This window comes from Diceros bicornis, chromosome 23 (genome assembly GCF_020826845.1).
Source record: "Diceros bicornis minor isolate mBicDic1 chromosome 23, mDicBic1.mat.cur, whole genome shotgun sequence".
Taxonomy (NCBI): Eukaryota; Metazoa; Chordata; class Mammalia; order Perissodactyla; family Rhinocerotidae; genus Diceros; species Diceros bicornis.
In genome coordinates this window covers 31,170,952-31,196,113 of record NC_080762.1, presented here as the reverse complement: position 1 = coordinate 31,196,113, position 25,162 = coordinate 31,170,952, and positions in this window count along the sequence as shown.

The window sequence follows — 25,162 nt, the reverse complement described above, 5'->3', positions numbered from 1 at the left end:
TTCACACAAACACACACAATATGTATGTGTGCATACAAGTACACACATATGCATAAATATGTCTGTATGTATATACATATATTATCAATTAAACTTTGAATAAATTCAGAACTGCTAAGATGAATTGACATAATCCATCACCCCCACAAATGCAAAGATTACTTTTTTCCTTTGTTGATATAGCTTCCTGATGAGTAATCTTTTTTTAAAATTAGGTATTTTGACGAATTTACATTAACTTATAGACTCTTAAAGTTCTTAAATTCCAGGTTGTGATTTCAAACTCTTATTGAGGAAATGAAATCTTAAAAAGATTTTCCAAGGTTTGAGAGCTGGTTAGTGACACATGATTAACTATAGCTAAAACACCTAACTCTCATCCTTCAGTCCCTACAATTCTGCCTCTTCTAAGACTGAACATAAAGCCAGTGAGCAACCGCCAGGCTCTTTATTGATTACAATGTTCCCTTTCCCTTCCAGGAATACTAAATTTTCATAGCACGCATATTCCAAATTAGAAAAAAAAGTTCCAGAAGATAAGTTACATTTTTCATGGGTATAGATTTAACAACTGAGGAGGAAAAAAAAAGTAACAGATGGGAAATTGTACTTTTTGTCTATGAACACGAATTATTGAATCATAAAGCTTGCTACTACTGTTAATCCCTTGAAAAATGTTCTCTTGTTTCAGTTTGCAAAATGCAGTCCTCTATTTCTCCTCTATTTCCGTGTTGCATTCTAGAAGCAGAGCAACATCTGATTTGTAAGCAATGTTGCATTTATACTGAACTGTGAATTTTATTAATAATATCTGTATGCGTACACCTGCCAAAAATAGAAACAGATATTCAAAAATGTTACAATGAATATAATCACAACACAGACAATTGTGCTATGTATTACTTTTTGAAATGATAAAAAATATTTTCTAAGACTTGATTCTGAAAATATTGATCCTATAAGACAAAGTATTATGCAAATAGCCCCTATTGTTATATAATCATGTAATACTACCTACATTAATCACAGTTCAAATCTTCTGTAATTGGGAAAAAAAGCAGCTCAGATTTGTGTGATATTTGCAATGATTTACAAGTGGTTTAAAAAAAGGTTACCAATAAACAGAATGAAATAAAATGATTAAAAATATTTAAAATATCTCCAAAATACAACTACCTCCCTGAAAATGTTTGATAACGTTTATAAGCCCTTTGCTTCCTTTTTTGTGATTCTTAACATTTTGTATCAAAGCAAGAGATAAAATCTGCATCCGTGTTGCTCACATGGTATTTAAGGAGAGACCAACCTCCCACTGTCCACAGCTGCTTTTAATTCACAAGCAATTGGAATAAGTCAAGCATTACTAGTGAGTCTTTTCTGCTTCTTGCTATGTTATTTCATTTGGGAAGCCATTATGCAAACTAAGAGCATCTAAAGATAGGTACCCCACTTAAAAGTGTTCAGCAGGAGTTCTGTTTTTTGTCATTTTTGGCAAATTGCATCGTTAAGTTGCATATGTTGTACCATTGGTAGCCATGATTGCCTGGAATTAGTCAACGTGTTCATAAACTCAAATGAGTTGACAAACTTAATTTTTCTTTGAATCAAATATGAAGTAAATTTCCAGATATTACTAATGTAGTCAACTCTTTGTTTTTTAAATCATTTAAATAATTATATATTTATACTATTTAGAAATAGATCATGTAAACATGCCAATTGTTACATAAACTCTAAGTAATAGCTTGTCTCTGGTAAATATTTTACTGTGTCTACAGTCTAATTCTAGGGGGGGGAAAACTAGAAAACATGGTTTAACTAAATTATACCAAAATCACTAAATTAGTCCTGATCCATTAGATTTTAAGATGGGCTTCTGCAGGAATTTGGAGTGAAAATAATGTCTCAGAAGCACTCATCTCACTGAGACTAGGTTATATTTTATTGTAAAACCACCTACTGCTCCTAGAATTTTCCTTAATATAGCATTCACTTTTGGAGTCGTTTTGACACACAGGGCCAAAGTATCCATTTTTTATTCTGTTTTGAAGTTTACCTTAAACAAATATCTAAATAAATTAATATAAGATATGAATTAAAACGTGTGGTACATTTCATATGTAGTCTTATTCTATTTATTGCTCATTTCCATCATTATAATAATAATAACTGACAGTTTTAAATAAGATCTTGCTGCCTGGCACAATATTAATAGCTTTTCATTTTATATCATATTTAACTCTTATAATGGCTTTGTGAAGTAAGTAATATTATTATCTTATTTTACTACTGAGGAAACTGAGGTTCAGAGAGATGTAATCAGCTTCAGGATACACAGCTAGTGAAACTACTCTTCCAAGACAGAGCAACCTTCCTGAAAAGCCAAAATAGTTTGTACCTCTTGCTTTCATATTGCTTAGCAAAGTTCTATATACCATAAGCAATAAAACCATGCACTTACTGAGCAACTGATTATTAGAAAAAGAAGACACTTTTCCAAAAAGGATCTGGTTAACCATTTAACTTATGAATAAAGAAACATAGGAAAGCAAGTGCACTACATGGTGCTCACAATTCATATTTTATCTTTAAAAAGTATCACAAAATGGATCACACTTTTCCAGGGACAAAATTTTAAAATTTGTGTCACAATTCTGGAAAGTCCATTGTTAGTAGAGCAGTGGCACAGTCCTGATGGACCTATCTCACTTTTAGCTGTGTTTCAGTGCTCAGAGTCCTTCTCATGACCGGAGAAGGCAATTCTAGTCCTTCCCATCACACATATTCCATATAGAAATGTGGTAAAAGCAAAAAGGAGAATGTACTTTCTATATACGGGCATTTCTAACAAACGGTTCATGAAACTTCTGCACAAAACTCCCATAACTTATGCGCTTGACTACAAGTAGTCGCAAGAGAAGCCGGGGAATTATGGTCTTCATTTGGGGCAGCCATGTGTTCAGCTAAAATTCTTGTGTTCTATCATTAAAGAAGAAGGAAACGATGGATATTAAAGTCAACAATGAGTAGGCTTTCTCAAAGGCCTGCTTTAGCTAATGGAGTTTTTTTCATTCAAAAATGTGATTTTGGGTTTCATTTAATATATTCATATTTCCATTTGCTACAGGGTAACCAATGAAATGATGTACAGAAAAGTTAGGTCTCTATAACAGTTTCTAGAACATTACAAGTAACTCTGTACAGTTTGTGATATAAAGTTTAAAATTAATAAAATATAAATTTGTTACATAATTATTTAATACTCTTGCTATCTTTTTATTGGCTATCTATGCAGTGCGCCATATTTGCATACGTTTAATATCAGGTTTTACCTAAGCCGTATCACCAATGTGGCTACTTCCATTTGCATCAGAGAAAGAGGATGTTTTAAATAATCTGGCACTGGCGTCACCTTGGATACCAAAGAGAAAGCCATTTGTAGTTAAAATGGTTTCTTTTGTATTATAAGAGAGAAAAGCAAAAATGTGTCAATATTTCTTTGTAAAAAGGCCTACTGTTGTGACAAGCAAAAGATAAAAGCTTGTCTTGGAGAGCTGTATTTTGTTTGCTGCTTACATGATCTACAAGGAGGATAGGTATGGCTCTCTCTGGAGGGAAGATTGAACTAAAATGGAACCATCTATTTGCACCGTCGTTGGACTGGAGCCTGTCTTCCCCTGATGAAGTCTGCCAGTTGAAACAGAGGTGAACCTCATTAACTTAAGACTGAAGTGCTGTTCCAAGTCATATTGCTCAAAGAACCAAGAGACAAAATATATATCTTCATTGGAGGGAAATAGAGTATCCAGAGGGTAGAGATGAAGGCAGCTGACTGAAAAATATTAAGAGGAGAAAGGGCAGAAGGAAAGAGGATTTAAAGACCTGGATGAGGCAGAGAGATCTTGGGAGCTAGTTGGCTTCCGCGGAGCACATTCCATCTTCAACTAGATGGTTATAGTCTGGTGATATCTGCTTTATGAGATACAAGGCAGTCTCTAAACTAAAGAGAGTTACAACATTTCTTTCTCTTACATGGTATTACATGCTGGAGATCTACACACTCCTCCAGCAAGGAACGTCAAGTATCCTCATCATATTTATGTTGGTATGGTCCGATAGAGGCTAGTAAGACAGGGTCTCCTGGGAATGGACTTTGGTTATGAGTGTCAGAATAACGCGGACTCTGGATGGAGCTGAGGATGTGATGACCCTTTCCCACTACTCTGGGGGTCATCAAAAGAAGACCGCCAAGAACGCTATCAGTGACAAGAGGAGAAGGTTAGGTAAACTCCCTCGGTGCAACTGCAGTTCAGTGAGAATGAACTCCTAAAAGGTAGAAAAAAATAGAACTGCCAAGCTAGGTTGCATACAATTTTACAATTTCGAAGTCACCTTTGCCTGCTAATAATGAATGACTGGTTCCTGTAAGGCCCAACCCTCTATGACGGCGCAGTTTGGGCATAGCTGCTCTTTTCTATGATAAATATTGACAATCCTGAGGAGGTTCTGCTGGTTAGTTGGTGTAGCAGCCTTACGCTCTTGCTAAATTATAACTTAAATGATAACCATTCCTTCCCAAGAATTTCTAAGCGGTCTCTAAACTGGCATTTTCACTGCTGTTGTATATGATACATTTCTGGTATTGATGGTGAACTTCCTTTTGAGTGTTATTTCTTGCACAAAGATACTTTAAGACTATATTTGGTGACATTTTGTTATTCCTTACTGGTATCCTAGTGGTGCCCTAGGGGCTCCAAGACATCTGATTTTATCACACTACAAACAATGTTTGTGTGTGTGTGTGTGTGTATAATATATGTGTATAGTAGAAATAGATATAAGGTGACAAGATAAGATATTAAGGTGACAATTAACTCCTGCTTAGGCATGGCATTTTAATCTCCCATTGAATATGTTATGTGAACCATGCTCCATTATGTATGTCAAAATCACTTCATTTCCCATTAGAAACTATGGATCAAAATAATTAAAAACGTATTACTATAAAAATACACACTTTAGAGCCTCCTCAAAGTCCTTCTCATCTCCAACTCTTCTAATTTAATAAAAGTATTGCAAATGCACACACAAATACATTAGAATTTCTAATCAGAAAATTTCGTCATCTTTTCTTAATCTTCAGTCTTCAATAACTATTAGCTTTTATTTAATTGTTTATTTTTTAGACTGCCTAATCTTTTAGGAAACTAATTTTTTCATTTGTTTTCTATGACAAAAGATGGTTTCATATTTTCTTCTATCTTCTTTTTCCCGTCTCTGTCATGGTTTCTGCCTTTCCTCCTGCTTTAAACAATCTGTAGAGTTTTGTACTTAACTCTCCTGCCTTAAGTTCATCTCTTTCTAGGTATCTTATTATTTTAAATTATTTATCAATAACTATGGCCTTCCTTCTGAGTTTAAGAACACTTTAAAATATTACACTGGCAAATCCTGTTCACACTTAAAACTATAAAGCAGCATTGTCCAACAAAACTGGCTGTGGATACGGAAATATTATGTATTTGTGTTGTTAACTGTGGTACCCACTAGCCACATTTGAATATTGAGCACTTGAAATGTGGCTAGTAATATCGAGAAACTGAATTTTATTTTTTAATTTTTTTGTGTGTGTGTTACTACTTTTATTTATTTTTTTTAATTTATTGTTTATTGCAGTAACATTGGTTTATAACATTGTATAAATTTCAGGTGTACATCATTATACTTCTATTTCTGCATAGACTACATCATGTTCACCACCCAAATACTAAACACAATCCATAACCACACACATGTGCCGAATTATCCCTTTCACCCTCCTCCCTCCCCCCTTCCCCTGTGGTAACCACGAATCCAATCTCTGTCTTTATGTGTTTGTTTATTGTTGTTATTATCTACTACCTAATGAAGAAAATCATACGGTATTTGACCTTTCCCCTCTGACTTATTTCACTTTGCATAATACCCTCAATGTCCATCCATGTTGTCACAAATGGCTGGATTTCATCGTTTCTTATGGCTGAGTAGTATTCCATTGTGTATCTATACCACAGCTTCTTTATCCATTCGTCCCTAGATGGGCACTTAGGTTGCTTCCAAGTCTTGGCTATTGTGAATAATGCTTCAATGAACACAGGGGTGCATGTATCTTTATGCATTGGTGTTTTCAAATTCTTTGGATAAATACCCAGCAGTGGAATCGCTGGATCATACGGTAGTTCTATCCTTGATTTATTTTTTTCCCCCAAAGCCCCAGACGATAGTTGTATGTCATAGCTGCACATCCTTCTAGTTGCTGTATGTGGGACACGGCCTCAGTGTGGCTGGAGAAGCGGTGCGTCAGTGTGCGCCTGGGATCCGAACCGGGGCCACCAGCAGCGGAGTGCACACATTTAAATGCTAAGCCACGGGGCCAGCTCTATCCTTGATTTTTTGAGGAATCTCCATACTGTTTTCCATAGTGGCTACACCAGTTTGCACTCCCACCAGCAGTGTATGAGAGTTCCCTTCTCTCCACAACCTCTCCAACATATGTTGTTTCCTGTCTTGTGAATTATAGCCATTCTGACGGGCGTGAGGTGATATCTCATTGTAGTTTTGATTTGCATTTCCCTGATAGTTAATGATTTTGAACATCTTTGCATGTGTCTATTGGCTATCTGTATATCTTCTTTGGTGAAATGACCGTTCAGGTCTTTTGCCCATTTTTTAATTAGGTTGTTAGTATTTTTGTTGTTGAGATGCATGAGTTCTTTATATATTTTGGAGATTAAGCCCTTATCAGATGTATGGTTTGCAAATATCTTCTCCCAATTGTTAGGTTATCTTTTCGTTTTGTTGATGGTTTCCTTTGCTGTGCAGAAGCTTTTTAGTTTGACGTACTCCCATTTGTTTATTTTTTCTATTGTGTGTCTTGCCCGGTCAGACATGGTGCTTGAAAATATGTTGCTAAGACTGATGTCGAAGAGCGTACTGCCTCTGTTTTCTTCTAGAAGTTTTATAGTTTCAGGTCTTACATTCAAGTCTTTAATCCATTTGGAGTTAATTTTTGAGTATAGTATAAGGTAAGGGTCTACTTTCATTATTTTGCATGTGGCAATCCAGTTTTCCCAACACCATTTGCTGAAGAGACTTTCTTTTCTCCATTGTATGTTCTTAGCTCCTTTGTCAAAGATTAGCTGTCCGTAGATGTGTGGGTTTATTTCTGGGCTTTCAATTCTATTCCTTTGTCTGTGTGTCTGTTTTTGTGCCAGTACCATGCTCTTTTGGTTACTATAGCTTTGTAGTATATTTTGAAATCAGGGAGTGTGATACCTCCAGCTTTGTTCTTTTTTCTCAGGATTCCTTTACGTATTTGGGGTCTTTTGTTGTTCCATATAAATTTTAGGATTCTTTGTTCTATTTCTGTGAAAAATGTTGTTGGAACTTTGATAAGGATTGCATTGAATCTATAGATGGCTTTAGGAAGCATGGAAGCATGGACATCTTAACTATGTTAATTCTTTCAGTCCAAGAGCATGGAATATCTTTCCATTTCTTTGTGTCTTCTTCAATTTCTTTCAGAAATGTTTTATAGTTTTCGGTGTACTGATCTTTCACCTCTTTGGTTAAGTTTATTCCTAGGTATTTTATTCTTTTTGTTGCAATTATAAATGGGATGCTATTCTTAATTTCTCTTTCTGCTACTTCTTTGTTAGTGTATAGAAATGCAACTCATTTTTGTATGTTAATTTTGTATCCTGCAAATTTACCATATTCGTTTATTACTTCTAAAAGTTTTCTGGTGGATTCTTTAGGGTTTTCTATATGTAAAATCATGTCATCTGCAAATAGTGACAGTTTCACTTCTTCCTTTCCAATTTGGATCCCTTTTATTTCTTTCTCTCGCCTGATTGCTCTGGCTAGGACTTCCAGTACTATGTTAAATAAGACTGGTGAGAGTGCTCATCCTTGTCTGGTTCCTGTTCTTAGAGGCATAGCTTTCAGTTTTTCACCATTAAGGGTCATATTAGGTGTGGGTTTGTCATATATGGTCTTTATTATGTTGAGGTACTTTCCCTCTATACCCATTTTATTCAGAGTATTTATCCTAAATGGATGCTGTATCTTGTCAAATGCTTTCTCTGCATCTATTGAGATGATCATGTGATTTTTATCCTTCATTTTATTAATGTGGTGTTTTATGTTGATTGATTTGCGAATGTTGAACTATCCCTGCATACCTGGAATCAATCCCACTTGATAATGGTGTGTAATCTTTTTAACGTATTGCTGTATGTGATTTGCTAGAATTTTGTTGAGGATTTTTGCATCGATGTTCATCAGTGATATTGGCCTGTAATTTTCTCTTTTTGTGTTGTCCTTTTCTGGTTTTGGTATTGTCGGGGGAAGAGGGAGAATCTCCCTCTGCCCTTTCCCTTAAGGTTCTTCTGGCTGGCCAAATAATCAACAAGACAGGTTAGCAGGAGAAAATAATACCAAGTTTAATAACATGCATACATGGGAGAAAGCAGGGACACTGCGTTTCTCAACACAATAGCAGAAATTCTCATCTTAAATACCATGTTCACCTAATGACAAAGGAGGATGTTGGGGGGGGGGAGTCAGTTACAGGAGATTACCACTAAAGCACAGTAAACAAGAGTAAGGTTATTATGCAGATTTAAGTCATCACCTTCTACATTGATAAGTCACTAGAAATGAGCTCATCCCCCTGCCTTCTCCAAACGGAGAGGGAGATACCTTTACAAATGGAGATTTCCCTTATAAATGTAAATGTTTGTCTGGCAACTCCTTGCAGGGCCATCCAGAGAATGTGGCCAGAGAGACAGAATTTCTGATAAGATGGGCTTGTTGGTGCCTTTCCTATTGTAACATCTATTTTACATTATATTACAGCCATCAGATGGAAGATCTGTTCCAGGAAGGAGCCATCATGTCAAATTCTTTAGGCAGTTAGTGGGGGAGGTTAAATGTCCTTCAGAGAAAACAATCAAGGTAAAGAGATATATTTCAGGGTGGCCAAATTTTGATCTCCCACAGTATCAGGGTAATGTTGGCTTCGTAGGATGAGTTAGCGAGCTTCCCTGCTCCTCAATTTTTTGGAAGACTTTGAGAAGGATAGGTATTAAGTCTTCTTTGAATGTTTGGTAGAATTCACCGGGGAAGCCGTCTGGTCCTGGACTTTTATTTTTGGGGAGGCTTTTGATTACTGTTTCGATCTCCTTGCTGGTGATTGGTCTATTCAAATTCTCTATGTCTTCTTGATCCACTTTTGGAAGGTTGTATGATTCTAAGAATTTATCCATTTCTTCCAGTTTGTTGAATTGGTGGGCATATAGCTTTTCATAGTATTCTCTTATAATCTTTTGTATTTCTGAGGTGTCTGTTGTAATTTCTCCTCTTTAATTTCTGATTTTACTTATTTGAGCCTTCTCCCTTTTTTTCTTGGTGAGTCTAGCTAAAGGTTTGTCAATTCGGTTTATCTTTTTAAAGAACCAGCTCTTGGTTTTATTAATTTTTTCTATTGTTTTCTTAGTCTCTATTTCATTTATTTCTGCTCTGATTTTTATGATTTCCCTTCTTCTACTGATTTTGTGCTTTTTTTGTTCTTCTTTTACCAGTTCCTTTAGGTGCATTCTTAGATTGTTTATTTGAGATTTTTTTGTGTTTGTTGTGATAGGCCTGTATTGCTATAAACTTCCCTCTTAGAACCGCTTTTGCTGTTTCCCATAAATTCTGGCAAGGCGGATTTTTATTTTCATTTGTCTCCCGGTATTTTTGGATTTCTTCCTTGATTTCGTCATTGATCCAGTCGTTGTTCAGTAGCATTTTGTTTAAACTCCACATATTTGTGGCTTTTCTGATTTTCTTCCTATAGTTGATTTCTAGTTTCATACTGTTGTGGTCAGAAAAGATGCTTGGTATTATTTCAATCTTCTTAAATTTATGGAGACTTGTTTTGTGGACTAATATGTGATCAATCCTGGAGAATGTTCCATGTGCTGTTGAAAAGAACGTGTATTCTTCGGTTTTTGGATGGAATGCTCTGTATATATCTACTAGGTCCATCTGTTCTAGTGTGTCATTTAAGGCCAATGTTTCCTTATGGATCTTCTGTTTGGATGATCTATCCGTTGGTGTAAGTGGAGTGTTAAAGTCCCCTACTATTATTGTGTTACAGTCTATTTCTGTTTTTATGTCTGTTAATAATTGCTTTATATATTTAGGTGCACCTACATGGGTTGCATAGATATTTACAAGTGTTATATCCTCTTGTTGGATTGTTCCCTTGATCATTATGTAATGCCCTTCTTTGTCTCTTTTTACAGTTTATGTTTTAAAGTCTATTTTGTCTGATATGAGTACTGCTACTCCAGATTTCTTTTCATTGCCATTTGTGTGGAGTATCTTTTTCCATCCCTTCACTTTCAGTTTGTGAGTGTCTTTAGGTCTGAAGTGTGTCTCTTGTATGCAACATATATATGGGTCTTGTTTTTTTATCCAATCAGCCACCCTATGCCTTTTAATTGGAGCATTTAGTCCATTGACATCTAAAGTAGCTATTGATAAGTATGTACTTACTGCCATTTTTTAACTTTTTTTTTCTCAGTGTTTTAGTAGTCCTTCTCTGTTCCTTTCTTCTTCTATACAGAATTGATGGTCTCTTTAGTTTGACCTCTGTCTGAAAGCTCTACTCTTTAACTCCCCTCCTCCCTCCTTTTATGTTTTTGACATCATATCTAACCTCTTTTTTGTGCATTTGTATCCATTACCCTCTTATCATGGAAATAGATAATGTTTCCTATTTGTGGTCTTCTTTTTTCCTCTTAAGTCAGTCCCTTTAACATTTCTTGTAGCACTGGTTTCTTGGTGACAAAATGCTTTAATTTTTGCTTGTCTGGGAAAATTTTGATCTCTCCTTCCATTTTCAATGATAACCTTGCTGGGTAGAGTATTCTTGGCTGTAAGTTTTTTCCTTTTAGCACTTTAAATATATCGTGATACTTTCTTCTAGCCTGTAAAGTTTCTGCTGAGAAGTCAGCTGATAGCCTTATGGGGTTTCCTTTGTATGTAACTTGACTTTCTCTTGTGGCTTTTAGGATTCTCTCTTTATCTTTAATTCTGGACATTTTGATTATGATGTGTCTTGGTGTGTGCCTCTTTGGGTTTATCATGTTTGGGGCTCTGTGCTTCCTGTACTTGGATGTCTGTTTCCTTCCTTAGGTTAGGGAAGTTTTCATCTATTATTTCTTGACATAGATTCTCTGCCCCTTTGTCTCGCTCTTCTCCTTCCGGGACACCTATAACACGGATGTTAGTGTGCTTGATGTTGTCCCAGAGGTCCCTTAGACTGTCCTCAGTCTTTTTAATTCTTTTCTCTTTTACCTGTTCAGCTTGGGTAATTTCTTCTAGTCTTTTGTCCAGCTCACATATCCATTCTTCTGTTCCTCTACTCTGCTTTTGAGTCCCTCTAGAAATTTTTCATTTCCAGTATTGTATTCTTCATTTCTGATTGGTTATTTTTTATATCTTCCATTTCTTTGTTGACATTCTCATTGAGTTCATTTATTCTTCTCCCCAGATCAGTGAGCATCCTTAACACTCTTTGTTTGAACTCTCTGTCAGGTAGGTTTCTCATTTCTGTTTCACTTAGTTTCTTTTCTGGGATTTTGTCCTGTTCCCTTACTTGGCATGTATTCCTTTGCCTCCTCATTTTGCCTTTTACCCTGTGCTTGTGTCTACATATTAGGTAGGTCAGCTACATCCCCTGCTCTTGGATAGATGACCTTATATAAGTGATGCCTTAGGAAGCCTGCAGTGTGCTTCTCTCAGTTCGCAGTGTTCCAGAGGTGACCCCTATGTGGGCTACATGTGTCCTTCTGTTGTGGCCTGTTTGCTCTCCCTGTAGGCACCCAGGGAGGCTGAGTTATGCTCCTGGTCAGCTGTTGTAATGCTCAGCTGCTAGAAGCTATTGTGGGCCCTTCAGTCTCTTTATCAGGTGTGGGGAGCCCCAGCACAGTTGGCTGCAACTTCTAATACCACATTTGTGTTGCAGTATTTCTTTTAAGTGAGTAGGCCCTGGGCGTGGCAGGTTGTTAGGCTCAGGGGCTTACAATTGTTATAAGCCTCCAGCCTTTAGGTCTCTTGTCAGCTCTCTGAGGATTGCAGCTGGGTGGGGCTGGCCTCAGGCACGGGAGCACCCAATTGTTTCAGGCTTTGGAAGGTGGGGCAAACCCCCTATGTGGGAATTTGAGAAACACAAGTCTTCTGCAGCTGACAAGCCCTGCCACCCACAGGTCCACACACACAGTCAACACAGTCCTGCCCCTTGTGTGCGCCCCGACCTCCTGAAGTGGACCCAGTCTCTCCACGATGGGAGCCCCACACACTCCACCACGGCCCCACACTCTCCACCTGCTCCTTGTGCACTCCCTGCCCCACTGAAATCAGCTCAGTTGCCAGGCTGCAGAGAATACAGTCACCAATCTATGCAGACCCACAAGTTGCCTGAGGGCTTGTTGTTGGGTGAGGCCATTCTCTAGGGTGGGCTGCCTGCCCTGGCTGAGCTGGATTAAATTGGTGCTCTAGTGGGTGGGGCAGACCCTGGGCTAGCAGGCCCCAGGGAGAACTCCAATGGCGTCTGTGTCAGCCTGCTCACACCAGGCCACAACAATGGCCGCCTCCAATGTCTCAGTCCCTGGAGAGGTCTCACCTCTCACCGAGATGCACTCAGGGCCTATCAGGTGAGTCTCTTTTCCCCAAAGGGCTGTGCACCTTTCTTTCTGGTGATTTTATGTTGCTTTCTGAAATGGGTGAGTTTGTGCATTGGCCCTTTAAGAGCCGGTTTTAATTTCTTTGTGAACCAGCTTTTCTGGGGGTACTCCTCAATGTTTTAGTAGCAGGCAAAGTCAGATATTATGCAACTCTCTTCGATTGTGCTGGGTCCACAAAATGCCCACAGCGGGGGCGCTCCCGGGCTCAGTGCCCCTCTCCTCCAGGGAGGGCTGCGTACCTTTGGGCTGCTCCTGGGCGGCTGTGAAGCTGGCGGCTTGTGAAGGCGGCTTTTTTCCTCTCCAGAAGGGAGTTTCTGCCTCTTCCACCTCAACTATGATTGTCCTTTGTTGCAGGAGTTCCTGTTACCCAGTTTTCAGTTCTGTCTCAGTGGTAATTTTTCCACGAGTAGTTGTAAATTGGCTGTGTCCATGGCAGGAGGTGAGTTCAGAGTCTGCCTATCCCGCCATCTTGACTTCTCCCTCAGAAATCTGAATTTTAAATTTTATTGACTTTTTATTTTAGTAGCCATATGTAGCTGGTAGCTACATTATTGGACTGTATAGCTCTAGAGCTATATTCAGAACTTTTTGTCTTCTTTCTCTTAATTTACTATTACCATGGATGCCATACATATTAATTAAACGAATGAATGAAAACATTTGTACATAATATAGTACATGTATTAATACACGAACCACAAGCCTTGGATATTGAGGTTCAATTCTAGTTTCACCTTGATCTTTATATTCAGAATTTGGTCAAGTCTCTTGTGTTGATGATATCCTTTTACTTTTGTTCATTTCACCATCTTTCTAGATCTCATTTCCTTTTACTTGAACTGCTAAATTTAGCTTTCTATATCATGTTTAGATATCCCTGGTAGATTAGGTCTTGATCTGAGGTGTCACCCATCTGGAATGGCTTCTTCTCAACCCGCCATGATCTTTAGAATTTCTAACAGGATGAGAGTGGGGTTCAGAATGATGGAAAGTGTTCTATCCTCAGGGATATCTCTTCAAGTTATTTTAAAGACAACTACACCTCATGCAGTTCTTAGATCCAATGTCTCCTCTCAGAGAGGGCTTCCCTGACTATCCAAACAAAAGTTGATGTTGATCACCCAAGACACTGACTGCTTCATTTTCTCAGTAATTTTCTAGATTTTCTGAAATTATGTTTATTTCTTTATTGTTTAGAGCAGTAGTCACTAAATAAATAAAGTGAAATAATTTCAACAAAATAATGTATTTCTGCAGATACATTCCATGAGGATTGTAGATTATATGAGGAATGAACTCTGCAGTTCATTCCATGAGGGTAGGGCCTCTTGCTCAGCACGATATCTCAAAGTCTGTCAAGCATGTTGCTAGTACCACAGTAGATACTCAATATTTAGTTATTGAATAAACAAATAAATAATTGACTAATTCAAGGGTCGATGTAGACCATCATTTTCTTAGATGTCAATTTGAAAAACTCACTTCTGCTTCGTCCCGTATGATGTGCATCCTCCTCTCCCTCTTGCCCCGGTAAGTTTGAAGATCCTGAGGAGCATAGAACTTCACCCTATCTAGCTCTATCTATTTGCAAAGTTAGGCTCAGATGATACAAACACGAGTATTTTAAACTAAAGCGCTGACTATTATTAATTGAATGTGTTCTAGCTTTGAATTCTCCATCTCTCCCTTTCCAGATATATTATGATAATATATAATGCCTAGATGTGTCTATGCTCATTGCCTGTAGTTATTAAGAACTTAGGATTTTTTTGGAATTGATTTTGGGTACTTCTATATTTTGAATGCATGAATAATAATCTAAACTAAACTAAACTTTTTGCAGCAAACAAATGAAACCTTTGTTTTAACAAAGATCTCTCTCTCTCTCCAAAAATATACTATTTCCACTGTGATAGTAATCATAATATTTATTATTGACTAGGCCTACTATAGACCAAGAACACTACTCTTAGTGTTTTGCTCCTCCACATTCAGTGGCTTTATAGTTTTACTCCTGAAGAATCTGAGACTCACTGGATTAGGTAATTTGTCCAAGGTCACAAGCTTGTTAAGTGACAGATCCAAGTTTTCAGGATATGTCTCTTTGGCAATAAAGCCTGAGATAATTTCTAATTTTTGAAATAAGTTTTCACATCTTAAACTGAGTAGGATTCCTAAAAGTAGAATTTGTTAAGGAGAGATTTTTCAGGAATTGCAAATAAAACCTATTGTATAAATGAGAATGAATTTCAGAGTGGAGATTATCTTAGTGATCAGTGTTGTCTAATCTCCTCTGGCTACAGAGGAGAAGAACCTGAATACCATCAGTCATTGACATGATGAGCTTTGTTCTCAAAGGCACTACTAATATTCAATTCCCAATTCAGTCCTTTATTTTTCTATAATAATAATCATAATCCTGTGCAAGTATGTGTGCATATGATGATGTACCCCTCATTTCTCAATAAGAACTGAACAAGGAACTAGCAAGTAGCAAGATGAAGTGAAATATTGAACATAGTGGATCCACATTGTCTGTTCTCTTGTGTGTGTGTGTGCACGCGCATGTGTGTATGTATCAATGTTTTCAAGAAAATCTAAACAAAGCAAAAAGCTTTAAAAAAATATTGAATCACTGCTAAAAAAAGTAGCAAGGTGTGGAGTACATAATTGAGGAAATCCTTCTTGATGTTCTCCTATTTTAAAATAAAGTTTCATAAATCTGAATTGCAGGGTTATTTAAGGTTTCAATACGTTTAAATTAATTTATATTAATATTTAATTTTTCTATTTTCTTAAAGATCTCAGAAAAACCATACAAAGACCAAGAAGTAATCTACATGAAAAGATTTCTTAGTAAACTGTATAATGTGTGTATCTATGTGCATGTGTGTGCACATGTGCAAGTGTGCGTGTGTGAGTTTGCTAATGTACATTTTATGAGGGCATTTACAGACATAATCATGAGCAAATGTAGGTTTTTTTATAGCCGAGGCAAATGAAGCATGCCTTCAATTAGAAACTTCTGAAAATACACTGTGATAACCTACTGAGAATGGAATTGCTTTTCTTCACAGCATCACACCCACCTCTCTTTAGAAGCCCATAGTATAGACTATAAGTGTTGTAAGTGCAATATGCTCTTCTTGAATCATTTTAGTTTATTAAACGCATTTTGTACTTCAAATACCATCCCAAGATTATACATTCGATATCTCAAAAATATGCACTTGCTGCTTTTAGATTTCAGTATGTGGAATAACCGAACCTCAAAAGTCTTGGAACTCATGTGTTACATAAATGAGTATGTGAAACTTCAGATTATTAAGGCTTTTCTGAAACATCTGAAACATTTAAATTCCCAATTCCCTAACGCATGATTATTCTGTTTTCAGCAGTTAAAGTTTAATTTTCTACATCCTTAAGCAAAAACTCAGAAAAAGCCATTTCTTACCTTATGTAAAAAGAAAAATAAACACATTCCCAGGAGACAGTGGGACATGACTGTATCTGCATTTTAGGAATTGTGAGGTAACAAAATCAGTACCAAGCCTTTACACCTACAACTCCTTTTTTGGTGCTATTTTAGATGGTATTTTTTAAAAAATTCAATATCCAATTTCTCATTGCTAGTAATACTGAACCTCTTAATCTCAAGATCGTGTGCCTGATGCCCAGCAAGCCAAAGACTGAGACATGGGTGCTTGGAGATGAAAAGAAAGATTTATTTGAATTGGCCAAAATGCGTAGGTGGGAGCCTGGGTTTGCTCAAATCCACCTGATCTAGAGCAGAAAGCAGGGGGGTTTTATAAGCTAAAGGACTTGGCAGGAGGGGCTCCAGGGAAATAAAGGAGTCACTCCTGATAAGCCTCTGGGCAATTTGACTTCTGGGCTTCAACAACCGCTGAGAGCGGTGATCTCAACCTCCCCTAAGGCATTCTCTTTCTCCTGCAAAACAAATTCACAAATCCTCGAGGGCCCTGGGTCACCCTGAAGTTAAATTGTTTTAATATCTGTAGTACCCCTCAGATACCCAGCTTCACTAGTGTATAGATATAAAATTGATATTCACATATTGGTTTTTTCTTACAACCTTACCAAACTCAATTATTAGTTCTTGTGCTTTTCTGTTGTCTAAGGAGATTACAGTGGTCCAATCCCATTTTCCATCTGCATTTCTTTGTCATACATTTAATATTTACACGTTACAAATACACAATATATTTCTACGAACTCAGTTTAGTGCCACTAAAGATAAAAAGTGACTTTGACGTTAACCTTTTTTTTCATTTTCAGCACTCTATTTTTTGTGTGTAGAAAAAAATAGATTCATGCTTTTATCTAGTGTTATATTCCTTCTGCCTGAAGACATTTCTTTAACATTTATTGAACTACAAATCTATTCTCAATGAATTCTCTCAATGTTTGGTTACCTGAAAGAGTCTTTATTTTCCCTTCATTTTTGAAATATGTTTGCATTGGGTACAGAATACTGGTTTCACAGTTTTGCCTATTCTCTCAGTGTGTAAAAAATGTCATTCTATTGTGTTCTGGCTTGCATAGTTTCCGATAAGAAGTCTGTTTTCATTCTTCCCTTTGTTCTCCATATGAAATGAGTATTTTTTTTTTCCCCTGGCTGCAATGAAGTCTTTCTCTTTGTCTTTCCTTTAAGCCAGTTTCAATATGATATGACTCTGTGTGTCTGTGTATTTGATATTTATCCTGTTTGGTATTTTTTGTGTTTCTTAAATCTGTAGAGGTCTGTCATTAATTTGGGGAAAAAAATATGCCTGTTATTTCTTCAAATATTTCTCTACCTTGTTCTCTCTCTCTTCTCCTTTTGACATTCCCAATTAGACAGATGTTAAGCCCTTATCTATTGTCTTACAGTTCTTGGATGCTCTGTTTTGTTAGTTTTATTTTTTCTCCTTTTTTTCTCTGGTTTTGATTAAGCCTCACTGTGAGGAAGTCATTGTGTCCCCGTCTCTTGGGGGTAAGATCTTCCCAACCATTCTGCCTTGTCCTCAGGTGGAGGTCCATACCCAGGGCATATTTCTTCTCCTCTCCCAGAAATAGAGGGATTTTTCTGTTCCTTTTCCCCAGTGACACTGTGTTTTTGCAAGTGTCCTCAGCATGCCAGGATTTGTTGCCCTTCCTCTAGTGATTTAAGGTTTTTATTCCATATAGACTTAGGAGAAAGGCCCCAGACATGGATCCTTGCCTTTTGTGTGGTGGCTACTGTCCCTTTCCCCAGGCCCAGCCAACCAGGGATGTTTCTTAGGCTCTCACTTACCCCTAGTCTTTTATGTGAGCCCACAGTGTGTTCATGGAAAAAAAGCCCCTGAGTGGCTGCTAATACCCTTGGGGTCTGTGTCTCCTAATGATTCCATATTCTCTTACTTGTCCTTTGGCAATTTGTTAAAGTTTTTAGCTGAATTCTTTTGACCAGTCTCCAGTGTCATTGCCTCAGATAAATGGGTGCCTGTTTACCTTTCTTTAGAGGCACGTATCTTTCCTTAGATTTTGTGTTAATTTATTGCCCTGTGACCTCAATCCTCTATGGATTTTAGAAAATTTGTGAAATTTCATATGGTTTGGAGGATTTGTTTTGTTGTATTTCTTATCATAAGGATAGGAGTGATCATCTTTTCAGCTTTCTACATGGTAATCAGAAGTCAAAATTCCTATATATTGAGATCTGCTACTTAATCATTACAGACGTTATTTTGTGATTATATGATAAATAAAATTTTGACATCAGCTTGGATTCTTAAATTATTTTATTTTTCGATTACTAACTTTCACTTCTTTTTTGATCTTTCTTTTTGCTTAATAATTGTTACTTGACACTTTATTTTCATTCTTAAAGTAAATAATTATTTTAGATTTAGTCATTTCTTATCTAAGTTTCAACTTGGGATAAGTTATGCCTGGGGCCATCTTCCTCAAATTAATACAATAATGTCACACATTTTCCTTCCTCCTTGGAGCTCTATTTTTGATTGGCATACATATTCTACATTTTATAAAGCTCAGCTTTAATGCCAAAATATATTTTCATTTTGGTAAATGTTGATCACTGCCTCATTCACATGAAATTTTCAAACTTAAACTGGCATTCTGTGTTATAACAAAGTTCAGGTTTTAAACAAAATCTATTTTATGACAATATGGTCTCATCTCAACCTGATTTTTAGCACCTTACAGCATAACAGAATAAATGAGAGAGACCTACACTTAAAAAATATATGTAAGCTTGAGTTATTTTATTGAAGGAACGAAGTGAATAATAATAAAATTATATCTACCATTAGGTATGTTTTCAAAAATCTTAGGGAATTGAGAGACATAGCAGATGTTTAATTAATTTTCCTATAAAATTCCTATTAATTGCTATTGTGATTATTGATAAGATGATCTACATGTATTATCTTGTCAATGAGCTGAGGACAATGACTTTCTCATTCTGCAGATGACCTGTCCTAATCTAATCTTTTAATTTTCAGTACAGTTAAGATGCTAGGGATTCATTATTCTGTAAAATTTAACATCTTTTCAAATATTTAAATATTTTCTCTGTTTTTCACATTGTTGGCATGTCTAGTGCCATAGGTAAAAAATATATTCCATTCCTGTGACTATGTAATGAAATGTAACTTGATTCATACTCTATTTATGTGTTCATTGATCATAAATTATATTAAAGTCAATTCAAATGCTTATCTTTTATGTAATATTTATCCTTTCTGATTATTTTTGAGTTTCTAGCATTAATTGATCTCTTTATCAATGAGACTATAACTTTAAGAAAAATTTTCAAGAATTTTATGTGAATATGTAATTCCAGTGTATTAAATAATGGCTTTCTCTAGCCTTAATAATTTTTTAAAGTTATTTTATAGAGGTCATATTGGCTTATAACATTGTGTAAATTTCATGTGTACATTATTACATATCATTTTCCCTGTAGACTGCATCGTGTTCACCACCAATAGTCTAGTTTTATCTGTCACCATACATAGGTGCCCCTTTACCCCTTTTATCTTCCCCCTACCTCTTTTCCCTCTGGTAACCACTAATCTGTTCTCCTATCCATATGTTTGATTATCTTCCACATATGAGTGAAATCATACGGTGTTTGTCTTTCTCTGCCTGGCTTATTTCGCTTAGCATAATACCCTCAAGGTCCATCCATGTTGTTGTAAATGGCACGATTTTGTCTTTTTTGTGGTTGAGTAGTATTCCATTGTATATATATACCACATCTTCTTTATCCATTCATCTGTTGATGGGCACTTGGGTTGCTTCCACATCTTGGCTATTGTGAATAATTCTACAATGAACATAGGGGTGCATAAATCTCTTTGAATTGTTGATTTCATGTTCTTTGGATACTTTTCCAGTAGTGGGATAGCTACATCATATGGTATTTCTATTTAATTTTTTGAGAAATCTCCATACTGTTTTCCATAGTGACTGAACAAGTTTGCATTCCTACCAGCAGTGTATGAGGGTTCTCTTTTCTTCACATCCTCTCTGACATTTGTTATTTCTTCTCTTGTTAAGTATAGCCATTCTGACAGGTGTAAGATTATATCTCATTGTAGTGTTGCTTTGCATTTCCCTAATAATTAGTGATGTTGAACATCGTTTCATGTGCCTGTTGGCCATCTGTGTATCTTCTTTGGAAAAACGTCTGTTCAGATCCTCTGCTCATTTTTGTATTGGATTGTTTTTGTTGTTGTTGAGTTGTGTGAGTTCTTTATCTATTTTGCAAATTAACACCTTGTTGGGTATATGATTTGCAAATATTTTCTCCCAGTTGGTGGGTTATCTTTTCATTTTTTTGTGGTTTCCTTTGACTGGCAGAAAAACAGAAAACAGATCAATGGAACAGATTTGAAAGCCCACAAATAAAACCACACATCTATGGACAGTTAATCTTTGACAAAGGAGCCAAAAAAAATTATAGAGAAAGGAAAGTCTCTTCAATAAACGGTATTGGGAAAACTGGACAGCCATGTGCAAAATATTGAAAGTTGACCATTATCTTCCACCATACACAAAAATTAACTCAAAATGGATTAAAGACTTGAATGTAAGACCTGAAACCATAAAACTTCTAGAAGAAAACATAGGCAGTATGCTCTTTGACTTGGGTCTCAGCAGTATCTTTTTGAATACCATGTCTACTCAGACAAGGGAAATAGAAGAAAAAAATAAGCAAATGGGACTACATAAGAATAATTATTTTTTGAGACTTTGTATTTTGATAAAATTTCACGTTTACAAAGTTGTAAGAACAGTACAAAGAACTCTCATATACTCTTTCCCAGATTTACCTTTTGTTAACATTTTCACCATTTATTGTATCACTTGCTGCTCTCTTATTTGCACTATTTCTCTCCATACATACACACATTTATTTTCTTGTTTTCTCTAAATAATTTGAGACCAATTTGACATCATATCCCATTCTATTAGTAGTTTAGTCATTAACTTATACTCAATTCATATTCAAATATTCTTGATGGTCTCAGTAATATTCTCTATAGCTTTTTAAATGTCTCGTCTATGACTCAATTCAGAATCATATACTGCAGTTAGTCATCAAGAATCTAGAGTTTCCTTTATTCTGAAATAGTTTCTCAGCCCTTGTTTGGCATCCATGATCTTGGTATTTTTGAATAAGTTAGGCAAGTTTTTTTTATGTTGCTATATATTTTATTACATATTTTTGAATTAATAGTGTTTCATCCAGGTCTTAAACATTTTATAAACATTTAACAGTATTAGATATTGTGCATATAATGTCAAATATATTTAAAACAAAATCTCTGGGAAAAATCAAATTTACTTCACTCATCAGTTGAACAAATCCTTACTTAATTCCTTCTCTGGGCTAGGCCGTTTGCTGGCAGTGAGAATACAGTGGTGAAAAGAGCAAGACCACTGCTTCTATGGAGCAAAGAATCAAGTAAGGAAAGACATAAAAAAATACTTGCCCAAACACATAGTGGCAACCATTGTTACATGCTGCAAAGGAATGGGAAGGGTGTAGTGCAAGAATATAATTAGGTGTTTAATTTAGATTGAGTTCGAGTCAGAGAAGTCTTCCCTATGGATGTGACTTTTGACTTGCAACTTAAAGAATGAGTAGAGTAAGCTAGACGAAAAGTATTTCAGAAATTGGAACACATGTGTAAAAGTCCTGGATGGGAAAGTGAAAGTCAGAACAGGAGGAGCACAGTAAGGGAGGATGAGAGTGGTTTAAGGTGAAGACAAAAGATGTAGCTGTCAGAGGATGTACATTCTCTCAGGTTTATTAAGAATATAGAAGTTTATCCTAAGTGCAATGTTAACCATGGAAAGTGTTTACGGAGGGAGTTACATGATTAGATCTGCATTTACTTTCACAAAGTTACTTTTAGTCTCCCTACTTTTCAAATATAATTGTTTTACGTATTTCCTCTGCTTACATTGAGCATCACACAAGATGGTATTATAATTTTTGCTTCAACCACCAAATATGATACAAGAAACACTTGAGATAAAGGATAGTCATTTTGTGGTTCTTTCATTTTTTAACCCATTTTGTTGTTTTTCTTTCCTTTTCTGAAGTTCTGAGCCTTCTCCTGTTATCATTTTCTCTGTGTTCAGAGAATTCCTTTAACCATTCTTCAATAGATTTCCTAGCAACAAATTCTGTTTTCCTTCATATAAATTGATCTATTTTTCTCCTTCATTCTCAATACATTTCACTGGGTACAGAATTTGTGATTGACTCTTCTTTTCTTTCAGTACTTGAAAATGTCATACCACTTCATTCTGGCTCAGTCCCCAGCAAGGCCCTGCTGACACTAGGGGTAGGGAAGGGAGAAGCTGAGAGTGTCAACTAGCTCCTCTCCCAAGATTTTGTTCTGCCTCACGGATGCCGGGTGGATACGGAGGCTCAGTTCCTCCTGAAGCTGGTGATGGGAGCAGCGCTGTGGATAGAGCAGAGTGTTAACCAGCCCTGCTTTGCCCTGCCTCGTTGAGTCTCTGTGCTGCCCAGTAGTGGTGAAGGCTCTGTTTCTGGACCCCACTAACACTACCCTGGGTTGAAATCAGAGTGCTACCTGCCACCTGCTCCCACTGTCTGAGGGGTGGAAGACCAGCTCCCTGCTAGACCCAATTGACACTACCTTGCTTCCTGCTTCCATGGGCAGGGGGTGGAGTTTGAAGATCAACTCCTCTCTAGGCCCTGCTGAAGCCACAGAGGTGGAGGATGTGGGAGAGGGGGTGCAGTTTTTCTGTTGATGTTTGGCTGGAGTGGAGTGATTATTGCCAGAGAAGTTTTCTGTTGTTAAGCCACACTTTTCCTGGTCCTTTGGCCAGGAGGAACAGAAGCTTTTACTCAGAGTTTTTGTCTGTGTCTGCGGGCGGTCGAGGACAACCAGTTTCCCCAGCTCCGGGTCAGGATGTGGGGGAGGTAACAAGGAGACCCAGGAAACGCAGTGTCATTTATTGGCTAGGACAAGGAAGCATTAGAAGAGAGCCTTGGGAGCAGGGGTGGGGGATGAGGAGTTTGGTTTTCACCAAAATAAGCTTAAGTTTTCTGCAGGACAGCGATAATATCACAATGTGAAAGTGACGATGGGGAAAGTACAAATTCAGAAAAAATGAGAAAGCAGTGTGGAGAGAAACATATTTGTCTGTTTCACTCTGGAGTTGTATGGGGTAAACACTATTATATGTTTTTCAAAGTCATTACCTTTCATTATATGTAAATGTTAGTCTAAGTGTGAGTCCATTAGAACACATTTGACACCTTGGAATGAATGGGGGAGATTGATAAATATACAATGAGCTCCGAGGCAGCACATTTAAGTGGTTTGTTTTTCACAAAGTGTCCCCAAAAGGAGACAAGGTGTCTGACCCCTAGTCTTTTAAGGATCTTTCTCTCCAAAACTTATCTGAACAACCAAATGCGGAAGAGAGGAAATTGGGTATCTCAAAATGACTCTTTTAAGAGCTTTTCTCTAGCTCCCAAAGAGATTTGTTTGTTTCTAAGAGATTTATTTTGTTATTATCACATCTGAAATGCACTAGGAAGAAAGAAAAAGACTTTTGTTAGCTCGGAACAATAGTAAATCAGCTATCCTAAGTGCATTTCTGTCTTAGAGATTTATTTTGTTTTGTTATAATTGAGATGAGTCAAGGAGACAACAGTATGGAAACACTTTTGATTCTGCATCAGGACAAAGGTCAGAAACTTAAGACTCAAGTATCCTCAGAGTAAAAATGCTTTCTAAATATCTGTTGATGGGAAATACAGCTCTCTAGGATTTAGATCTGTCAGCCAACAGCACAAGGCAGAATACTGCACAATGCTAAGAGCCTGCTGTCCACCAAAATGTTAGCAGAAGCAAGCATTTTAGAAATATATTTTGTACTCTATTCTTTAGGTACATTGAGCAAACTAAATATAGAGTAGAAATTGCTGTTTTACTGAGATCATCTGCTTCATGCATTTTGAGATAGCTCAATTTTTATAGCAGAACGACTGCCAACTTTTATTCTGTATTAGTGTAGTTTTTGTCAGGGATCCATCCACCTCACACTGTTAAAGTACTTGGCTTCTAGGTTAATTTGCCATTTACTATTCCACAATTTTACATAAAGAATTGTTAGAGCAGATAGGAAAGAACCCTCAGAACAGAGTTCTAGTCCTAGCTCTATGAACATGATCTCTGTGTGCTTGGGAAAAATTTGTAACCTCTCTTAGTCCCAGCTTTTTCATCCATTTAACAAGGATGATAACGCCTATCGAGCAGGGTAAGTTTAGTATAAAGTGTACCTAAGAGTTACAATGTAGTGTGTGCTCTATGAATAGTAGATACTGTTCTATCCTTAGTGTCAAGAATGCACACCACCACAGGTATTTTGGGAATGAGAGATGTATTATAGAAATTAGATAACAGAAACTCGAGAAATGCTGGGGAGGTTAAAGTCTGGAAGGGATAAGTCAGAGGATCAGAGAAACATCACCTACTTTCCACCTGCAGCTGTGGCATGAGTGAGTGAGTCAGAGCTTACAGCAATATCCAAGAAGCCAATCTGGCTGGTGAAGTGGACTACAAGGTGGGAGCCTGTTACCAAAGCAAATGGGCTCACCTCCTGGTGACTTAAATAAGACTCTACACTAGTGGAAGTTGTCTCACAAAGTAAAGTGTTTTTGCAGCAAATAGGAGGCCACGAGGAATCATTTCCAAAGTCATGGTGTCCTGGAACAAAGGGAAGCAGGAACTTTTATTTCATATGTGGAATAAATATTCAAAAGGGAGAGGCGGGTATTTGCTTGCACAGGCTCAGCTGGAAAACATGCTTCCACATACACTGCAGGT